Below are 9,964 nucleotides of genomic sequence, written 5' to 3' on the forward strand. Positions count from 1 at the left end.
CTCAGGCACTTTGGGAGGCCAAGGCAGGAGGATTGCTTGAGTTTGAGACCAGCCTGGGCAACATAGTGAGACCCTGTCTCTGCAAAAATATATTAAATAAATAAATGAATCTTTATTTAAAATGAGAAAAACATCACAATAAATTACTATAGTCATTTTTTGTTTTTGTTTTTGAGACAGGTCTCATTATGTCACCCAAGCTGGAGTGCAGTGGCACAATCACAGCTCATTGCAGCCTCAACCTCCGTGGGCTCAGGTGATCCTCCCACCTCAGCCTCCTGAGTAGCTGGGGTTACAGGTGCACACCACCATGCCCAGCTAATTTTTGTATTTTTTGTAGAGAGGAGGTTTTGCCATGTTGGCCAGGCCGATCTTGAACTCCTGGGCTCAAGTGATCCACCAGCCTCGGCTTCCCAAAGTGCTGGGATTACAGATGTGAGTACCACGCCTAGCACAATAAATTACTGTAGTCCTAGAGACCTTTTTTTTTCTAAAGTCTCTTTAGGGAATTTGCCAGAACTGATCGCCTAGAAGTGCTTCCAATTGCAACTAGGCTCCCCGACCCACCCAGGGCATTTCTAGGGACCTAAGCAAGCAAGGCGTCCTGAAGTTAAAGCTTCATTGGGCTCACAGTAAATATGGCTTTGCTGCAGGCTCTACACATGATGGCCCTTGTTTTTATTAATTTGTAATCTCCATGGTGGTTTTTTTTGTTGCTGTTTTTCTTTTTTTTTTTTTTTTTTTTTTGATGGAGTTTCACACTGTTGCCCAGGCTGGAGTGCAGTGACGCTATCTTGTCTCACTGCAACCTTTGCCTCCCAGATTCAAGCGATTCTCTTGCTTCAGCCTCCCTAGTAGCTGGGACTACAGGTATGTGCCACCACACCTGGCTAATTTTTGTATTTTTAGTAGAGATGGGGTTTCACCATGTTGGCCAGGCTGGTTTTGAACTCCTGACCTCAGGTGATCTGCCCTCCTCGGCCTCCCAAAGTTCTGGGATTACAAGTGAAAGCCACCGTGCCCAGCCTCCACGGTGGTTTATATATTGACTATCTGTATTCCTAAATCCTGAGGAAAGGCTTCAAGTCACCAACCCAGACCATTTTAGCTTCAGTTATACCATGAGATATGGTCCTTTTGCATGAAAAAATTACTATCAGGATCACTAACAGAAAGCCTTAAATATCATTACACCCTCTACAAAGATGGCATGCAAATGCTCTCCTCTGGCAAAGAGAACTTCACTACAGCACTAATTTACTAATACTGACTTCTTCCCATTTCTGATAGAGGGAAACCAGATGCTTCATTTAATCAAATTATGAACTTTATTCTAGACTTTTTTCCTTTTGTGTTGCCAGGTATAGATTCTGGTTCAGCCACTAGTCTAATTTAGTAATATTATCACTGAAATCAGAATTCTTTAACAGGACACTTGTTTTAAAGGAACAAATATGCTAGAGTTTAGTTTTTACATTCCTTCAGGAAAATTCTGAAGCAATACAAACTGAGAATAATCAATAATTTGTTAGAATAATTTTTTTTTTTTTTTTAAGACAAGGCCTTGCTCCGTCACACGGGTTGGAGTGCAGTGGTGTGAACACAGGTCAAACACAGCTCACTGCAGCCTTGACCTGCTGGACTCAAGCGATCCTCCCACCTCAGCCTTTCGAGTAGCTGGGACTACAGGCACATGTCACCATGCCTAGCTAATTTTTGTATTTTTTGTAGAGATCGGTTTTTGACATGTTGCTCAGGCTGGTCTCAAACTCCTGGGCTCAAGCAATCCATCCTCCTTGGCCTCCCAAAGTGCTAGGATTATAGGCGTGAGCCACCACACCCGGCCAGAAAATTTGAAAATATAATGATTGAAAAAAAAATAGGGAGAAATTCATTAAAATGTATAGTTATTTCAACTATAGAAAACATGAATTTGGGCCAAGCGCAGTGGCTCATGCCTGTAATGTCAGCACTTTGGGAGGCTGAGGTGGGCGGATCACTTGAGGCCAGGAGTTTGAGACCAGCCTGGCCAACATGGTGAAACCCCGTCTCTACTAAGAATACAAAAATTAGGCTGGGCGCAGTGGCTCCTGCCTGTAATCCCAGCACTTTGGGAGGCTGAGGTGGGCAGATCACAAGGTCAGGAGATCAAGACCATCCTGGCTAACACGGTGAAACCCCATCTCTACTGAAAATACAAAAAATTAGCCAGGCATGGTGGTGGGTGCTTGTAGTCCCAGCTACTTGGGAGGCTGAGGCAGGAGAATGGCGTGAACCCGGGAGGCAGAGCTTGCAGTGAGCCGAGATTCTGTCACTGTGCTCCAGCCTGGGTGACACAGCGAGACTCCGTCTCAAAAAAAAAAAAAAAAAAATTAGCCAGGTGTGGTGGTACACGCTTGTAGTCCCAGCTACTCAGGAGGCTGAGGCAGGAGAATGGCTTGAACCAGGGAGGAGAAGGTTGCATTGAGCTGAGATCACGCCACTACACTCCGGCTGGATGACAGAGCAAGACTCCTGTCTAAATGAAAAAAAAAAAAAATGCCATGAATTCAGACCATTAAAAATAGGATGGTAAATATTTTCTTTATGAAAGGCTGTAACTTTTGTTAATATTTAAATTCTTTCCTAAGAAAAGCAAAGGTGAAATAATGATTCCAAAAGAGTTTCAAGATTGCCAAAAACTTTTTTAAAAAGAATAGTCACATAATTAAAGAAATAGTTGTCATATAATTTCATAATTTTTTAGCAATAAATAATAAAGGTCACATACCTTAAGCATCCAATAATCCAATAATTTTTCTTTTTTTTCTTTCTTTTTTGTTTTAGAGACAGGGTCTTGCTCTGTTGCCTTGGCTGGAATGCAATGGCATGATCATAGCTCATTGCAGCCTCAACCTCCTGTGCTCAAGCAAGCCTTCCATCTAAGCCTCCTGAGTAGCTGGGACTACAGGCATGCCACCGGGCCTGGCTAATTTTCTTAATTTTTAGTAGAGAAAGAGAGTCTCACTATATTGCCCAGTCTGGTCTTGAACTACTGGCCTCAAGTGATCCTCCCACCTCGGCCTCCCAAAGTTCTGGGAGTACAGATGTGAGCCACAGCATCCAATAAATATTTGTAGACTGCAGCATAGATGAATGAATGAATGTTAAACAATCTGGAAGAGCAGCATTTGGTAATTAAAACTTGATAGTAGGCTGGGCTAAGGCTGGCAGATTACTTGAGGCCAGGAGTTCGATACCAGCCTGAGCAACATAGTGAGACATTTCTTTACAAAACAAACAAATACACAAAAAAAATCAGCTTGAGGCCGGGTGCGGTGGTTCATGCCTGTAATCCCAGCACTTTGAGAGGCCGAGGCAGGCGGATCACTTGAGGTCAGGAGTTCAAGACCAGCCTGGCCAACATGGTGAAACCCTAAAAGTACAAAAATTAGCCGGGCGTGGTGGTGCACACCTGTAGTCCCAGCTACTCAGGAGGCTGAGGCAGAAGAATCACTTTAACTCAGGAGGCAGAGGCTTCAGTGAGCCAAGATCGAACCACTGCACTCCAGCCTGGGTGACAGAGGGAGACTCTGTCTCAAAAAAAAAAAAAAAAAAAAAATCAACTTGATACCAAAATAAAGAAGGGCTGAGTAGATGAAAAATGAATCAAATTGAAATTAATCCCAAAAGGACAACAAGTAAAACTCAGTAAGCTGCAAACAATAAATGAGGGCAAACATGTTCAGCCATGAGCCTTGGCAAGTAAAGGCTTAGGAGCTCTTTGCAGAACACCCTTCATGTCCACAGTCTCCATCGCGATTTTCTAGACCAAGCTGAATTATTTTCAGCTTGCTCTTTCAAAGTACTTCAGATTTATGTTTGTGTCATTTTCACAGGGTCTTCACAGATATTATTACCTCGTTTGACCTTCACGAAAATTCTCTAGGGTGTTTATTTTTAGCTCAGTAGAATGAAGAGAAAAACAGGTCTTTGGCAGTGAAATGATCTGTCCAAGATCATAAAGCTAATGAGTCAGCAGAGCTAATACAAGAGCCCAGGTCTCCTGCTTTCAAGACCAGTGTTATTTCCCGTATAGTACCCGGCAGAGGAGTAGCACCTTTATATCATTCTCGAACGCCATTTACCCCCCAATAGAGCTATCAATGTTTTGTACCAGATGGTCACAGAACACTCAGACCAATGGACAAAATGTATGGAAATGTTGGGAATATTTAAAACAACTTTAGAAATAGGTAGTCCAGGCCGGGCGCTGTAGCTCACGCCTGTAATCCCAACACTTTGAGAGGCCAAGGCAGGTGGATCACCTGAGGTCAGGAGTTCAAGACCAGCCTGGCCAACATGGTGAAACCCCGTCTCTACCAAAAATACAAAAAATTAGCTAGGTGTGGTGGTGGGTGCCTGTAATCCCAGCTACTCAGGAGGCTGAGGCAGGAGAATTGCTTCAATCCAGGAGGTAGAGGTTGCAGTGAGCTGAGATCATGCCATTGCACTCCAGACTGGGCAACAAGAGTGAAACTCCATCTCAAAAAAAAAAAAGAAAGAAAGAAAGAAAAGAAATAGGTAGTCCATTCCTGGCATTAATGAAAGGCAATGATTCAAATAAATTGAAAGTTATATGCCCAAAGTTAGCTATTGAAACATTTATGACAGGAAAAGAGAAAGAACAAAAGAACGAAGAAAAATAAATGTTTATCAAAAGAGAGATATGACTAAGTAAATTGTTGTTATACTAAGATATTCTGAAAACCAAAACCAACATGCAAAAATGTTTAAAGTGATTTTATTGTTTAAATTTTTATTTATTTATTTATTTGTTTAATTATTTCAAGATGGAGTTTTGCTCTTGTTGCCCAGGCTAAAGTGCAGTGGCACGATCTTGGCTCACTGCAACCTCCGCCTCCCGAGGTTCAAGCCATTCTCCTGCCTCAGCCTCCCAAGTAGCTGTGACTACAGGCACCCGCCACCATGCCCAGCTAATTTTTATATTTTTGATAGAGACAGTGTCTCACCATGTTGGCCAGGCTGGTCTCAAACTCCTGATCTCAGGTGATCCCGCCCACCTCCACCTCCCAAAGTGCTAGGATTACAGGCATGAGCCACGGCCCCCGGCCTTCAAGTGATTTTAGCTGGGAAATATATTTGGAAAACCTGGGTGGGAACACAGAAATATAAACATATTTTGTTACGCTTGTGGAGTTTTTAAATAAACTTTCTTTAACCGTTGTTATTTAATAGCCTATTAAATAGCTTTAATAACAGACACTTTTACAGTACACATGAAGATATTTCAGCCAAAATGTGACCAAACTCATACAGGATTTGGAAATGGAACTTTTGACGAATGACTGAGGGTTCCTTGAATACACCAGTGTGATGTGTTCGACTTGCTCATCTATCTTGAACCCATCTTTCCAACAGTGTCCCGTCATGTCTTTTCTGGCTCCCAATCCCTTCTTCACCTATTTCTGAAGTTGTGCCCACTATCTTATTTGTTTTCTATCATCCACAGAATTTATCTGAGTCTGGACTTCCAGGGGCATCAAAAAAATGCTGCCACATTAGACTGGAGGAGGGAACAGAATGAGATATTAGGTCCTGGTTGTCTCTCAATGACATTAGGCCCTGATAGCTGGCTCCAAAAGGAAAAGAAGCTGACTTTCCCTTTAAGCTACTGAATCTAAAGAACAAAGGTTGAAGCTCCCTTAAATCAATCATTACAAAGGTAGATGGCTTTGTACAAATTAGAGGGTGACCTTGGAAAATTGTAGAATGGCTGTTGTGCAAGGTTGCAGGTCCCAGGTTGCACTCCTCTACTAACCTTATTTTAATTTTCCCAACAGATCTCCTTTATGAGTGTCCAACCAAAGAACACACATAGATGGATATGGCAAACTCACAATCTCAGAGCAAAACTTTTTACCTTGTTACTTGGCAAACAGGATCAAGTTATAACCAAAAGTACTGCACAGAGGACCTCCCCCACATTCTCTACATGAGAATGAAGAGGCTGTCTTCAGCCCAGAGCAAAGATAACCCTAGATACCTTGATAGCCTATGTAAATAGCAGCAAAGGTGAAAGAGACACTGTGGACCGTGAAGGTCACCTTGACAACACATCCGTATGTATATCCAGAAAACCTGCATGGAAAGCTACTGCAGAGCTGTGTCTTCTGAGCGCTACTGTTTCTCATTCAAAGGCTGATGTAACCAAGATTTTTATCGCAACTTAGGTCATCTTTCATATAATCACTGAAATTTAGTGTCCGCAAAGGCAAGACACTAGATTTGTAAAGCAACAAGTTTAAGGCTCAGAATCTGGGCTACACGGGCTCAGTGCTTTCCAGTTTGCATGGAGAGGTGCACGATAGGCCTGAAGGGAGGTACTGATCACTGGGTCTTCCATGGATGATAGCTCTAAGCCTACCAAGGGATTAAGTGACTTGTTAGAAAAAAGCAAAGAATGCCCTCCTTTGAATCCTAGTAATGCCTGACTGCTTTTGTTTCTAATCAGGAAAAAAAAAAAAAAAGTGGTTCTCAAGAATTTCTGTTGTGATTCTAGCCCCAGAAAAATCCAGAAAGAATAGCTGAAACCATTTAAGGTAGTGCCTGTCCCAGGCTCCTCTGTGATTCTTCCAGAAGTTGCAATATCAGGTTGCAGACAAGGAAGGAGGCTACATTCTGAACACTTCTCTGAGAGGAAATTTTTTTTTTTTTTTTTGGAGACAGAGTCTCACTCTGTCACCCAGGCTGGAGTGCAGTGACTCAATCGAGGCTCACTGCAACCTCCGCCTCCCTGGTTCAAGTGATTCTCCTGGCTCAGCCTCCTGAGTGGCTGGGACCACAGGCGCATGCCACCACGCCCAGCTAATTTTTGTATTTTTTTTTAGTAGAGACGGGGTTTCACCATGTTAGCCAGGCTGGTCTCAAACTCCTGACCTCAAGTGATCTGCCCACCTCAGCCTCCCAAAGAGCTGGGATTACAGGCATGAGTCACTGTGCCCGACTGGAAAGCTTTTTTTTTTTCCTTGAGTCAGGGTGTCGCTCTGTCCCCCAGGCTGGAGTGCAGTGGTGCCATCTTGGCACATCACAACCTCCACCTCCCTGGCTTAAATGATCCTCCAACCTCAGCCTCCTGAGTAGCTGGGACCACAGGCGTGCATCACCATGCCTGGCTTTTTTTTTTTTTTTTTGTAGATATGGGGTTTCATCATGTTGCCCAGGCTGATCTTGAATTCCTGAGCTCAAGCGATCCTCTCACCTTGGCCTCCCAAAATGTTGGGATTACAGGTGTGAGCTTTCCAAGAGGGAAGCGTTCTTTTGTTTTGTTTGTTTGTTTGGTTGGTTTTTTGTAATGGAGTTTCACGCTTGTTGCCCAGGCTGGAGTGCAATGGCACGATCTCAGCTCACTGCATCACTGCAACCTCTGCCTCCCGGGTTCAAGCGATTCTCCCGCCTCAGCCTCCCGAGTAGCTGGGATTACAGGCATGCGCCACTATGACCAGCTAATTTTGTATTTTTAGTAGAGACGAGGTTTCTCCATGTTGGTCAGGCTGGTCTGGAACTCCCCACCTCAGGTGATCTGCCCGACTCGGCCTCCAAAAGTGCTGGGATTACAGGCGTGAGCCACCACGCCCGGCCTGAGGAAAGCATTCTTAAGGATCCTTGGGACTATCTGGGTGCTAAATGGTACCAGAATCTTCCAATGAAAATTGAGTAAGGACAAGTGGACAGAGGTATACCTCAAGGCATTTATTTCTCCGGAAAATCTTCCAGGAATTATTTAAATTGTGTTTTCTTGCCTAAAGCAGGATGGCACGTTTCAGAATCCTCACCCCTTACCTCAATGCTACTTTCCCCATCTAACAGGGTTTATGGAATATTTTCAGGGTCCATAGGATCAATCTGGTTTGAATCCATTGTTCATATTTGGTTGTCTTTGACCTACATAAAAGGCAGTTTATATCCTGATATAAAATATCTCCAGTGAGCAAAAGAAAAGCTAAGGAACAAAACTGAAAGCAGGCTCTGTGTGCTAAAGATAACGAGTTTGTGCATTCGTTTTAGAAACTCGCAAATAGTGGAGGCCGGGCACAGTGGCTCACGCCTGTAATCCCAGCACTTTGGGAGGTTGAGGCGAGTGGATCACCCGAGGTCAGGAGTTTGAGACCAGCCTGGCCAACATGGTGGAGCCCCATCTCTACTAAAAATACAAAAATTAACCGGGCTTGGTGGTGCTCACCTGCAGTCTCAGCTACTCGGGAGGCTGAGGTGGGAGGATCACTTGAACCCGAGAGGTGGAGGCTGAGTGAGCTGAGATGGTGCCACTGCACTCCAGCCTGGGTGACAGAGCAAGACTCTGTCTCAAAGAAAAAAAAAAAAAAAAAAACACTCGAATAGTGGAGAAATTGAGAGACCAGGGAAGAGATGTCAAGAGACAAGCAAGTCAAAGGCTGAGGGGAAGAGAGTGGCTGTGACACAGATGAAGGACAATTCCACAGCTAACTGAGACACAGAAGTGGCCTTGGCATTTAACTGGCATGGAGTCCTTAATGTTTGCTCCTTCAGCTGTGGCTGTGACTGTTAACTGAGCCATGGCTTCTGGCTTCTTTTTTTTAATTTATTTTATTTAATGCCATATTTTATGCCATTTTATGTTTCTCTTTCACATGTTTCATCCTTATTTTCCCGATAAGAAACTTTCTGAGGGTAAGTTCCTGTGCCATCTATCTCAGTCTCTTAGCCCAGGGCAAGCCAGGCATGGAAGTAAGTGCTCAGGAAGTATGTGTCATATTAAATGGACCAGAAACCCATCACGAAGCTGTATTGTAAGAGAGCTCAACTGGAAATGCAAACTCCGGAGGACCAATAATAACTTCCACCTTTTGGCAGCACCTCCTGCGTGCTCTATTCTATGCTACCTATTTCATGCATATATTAGCTCTAAATCTGACAACAACCTTATAGAGGATTTTTTTTTTTTCTTGAGACAGAGTTTTGTTCTTGTCGCCCAGGCTGGATCTCTGCTCACTGCAACCTCCACCTCCTGGGTTCAAGTAATTCTCCTGCCTCAGCCTCCCAAGTAGCTGGGATTACAGGTGCTTGCCACCAGGCCCAATTAAGTTTCGTATTTTTAGTACACACGGGGTTTCACCACGTTGGCCAGGCTGGTCTCGAACTCCTGACCTCAGGTGATCCGCCTGCCTCGGCCTTCCAAAATGCTGGGATTACAGGCATGAGCCACCGCGCCTGGTGGATATTGTTTTTATTAACCTCATTCTACAACAGAGGATACTAAGAGATTTCAGAAGGGTTAAGTGACTTGCCTCAGGTTACACAATAAGTACGTGAACTTCAAGCCTAGGTGTGCTGACCCCAAAGCTCACACTCTTTCCATTGGTCTTCTGCTGTGGGCAGTGCCAACCACCCTTTAATAATCATAGCAATAATAGCTAAGGCTTATATAGAGCTTACTCTGTGCCAGGCATGATTCTATAGCAGTTCACACAGGTTAATTCACTCAATTCTCACAACATCCGTAGGAGGTGGGCTCCATTATTATTCATTTATAGGTTCAGGGCCTGTGTTTTCCTGGACTTCTAAATTAGGACCAAAGGAAGATTCTGTAGAATGGTGAAAGATCACTGCTCTGGGTCGGGCGCGGTGGCTCACTCCTGTAATCCCAACACTTTGGGAGGCCAAGGAGGGTGGATCACCTGAGGTCAGGAGTTCCAGACCAGCCTGACCAATATGGTGAAACTCTGTCTCTATTGAAAATACAAAACTTAGTCGGGCGTCGTGGTGTGCACCTGTAATCCCAGCTACTCAGGAATCTGAGACAGGATAATTGCTTGAATCTGGGAGGCGGAGGTTGCAGTGAGCTGAGATCGCACCACTACACTCCAACCTGGGTAACAGAGTGAGACTCCATCTCAAAAAAAAAAAAAAAGGCCGGGCGGGGGGG

The 9,964-nt window shown here is 44.1% G+C and overlaps 1 protein-coding gene across 2 annotated transcripts in view; it reads left to right on the forward strand.

Annotated features, from left to right (window-relative positions):
- KLB (klotho beta) overlaps positions 1 to 9,964 on the forward strand; it is a 43,532-nt gene that overhangs the window by 17,346 nt on the left and 16,222 nt on the right. The gene's annotated exons all lie outside the window — the stretch shown is intronic.

This window comes from Theropithecus gelada, chromosome 5 (assembly GCF_003255815.1).
Source record: "Theropithecus gelada isolate Dixy chromosome 5, Tgel_1.0, whole genome shotgun sequence".
Taxonomy (NCBI): Eukaryota; Metazoa; Chordata; class Mammalia; order Primates; family Cercopithecidae; genus Theropithecus; species Theropithecus gelada.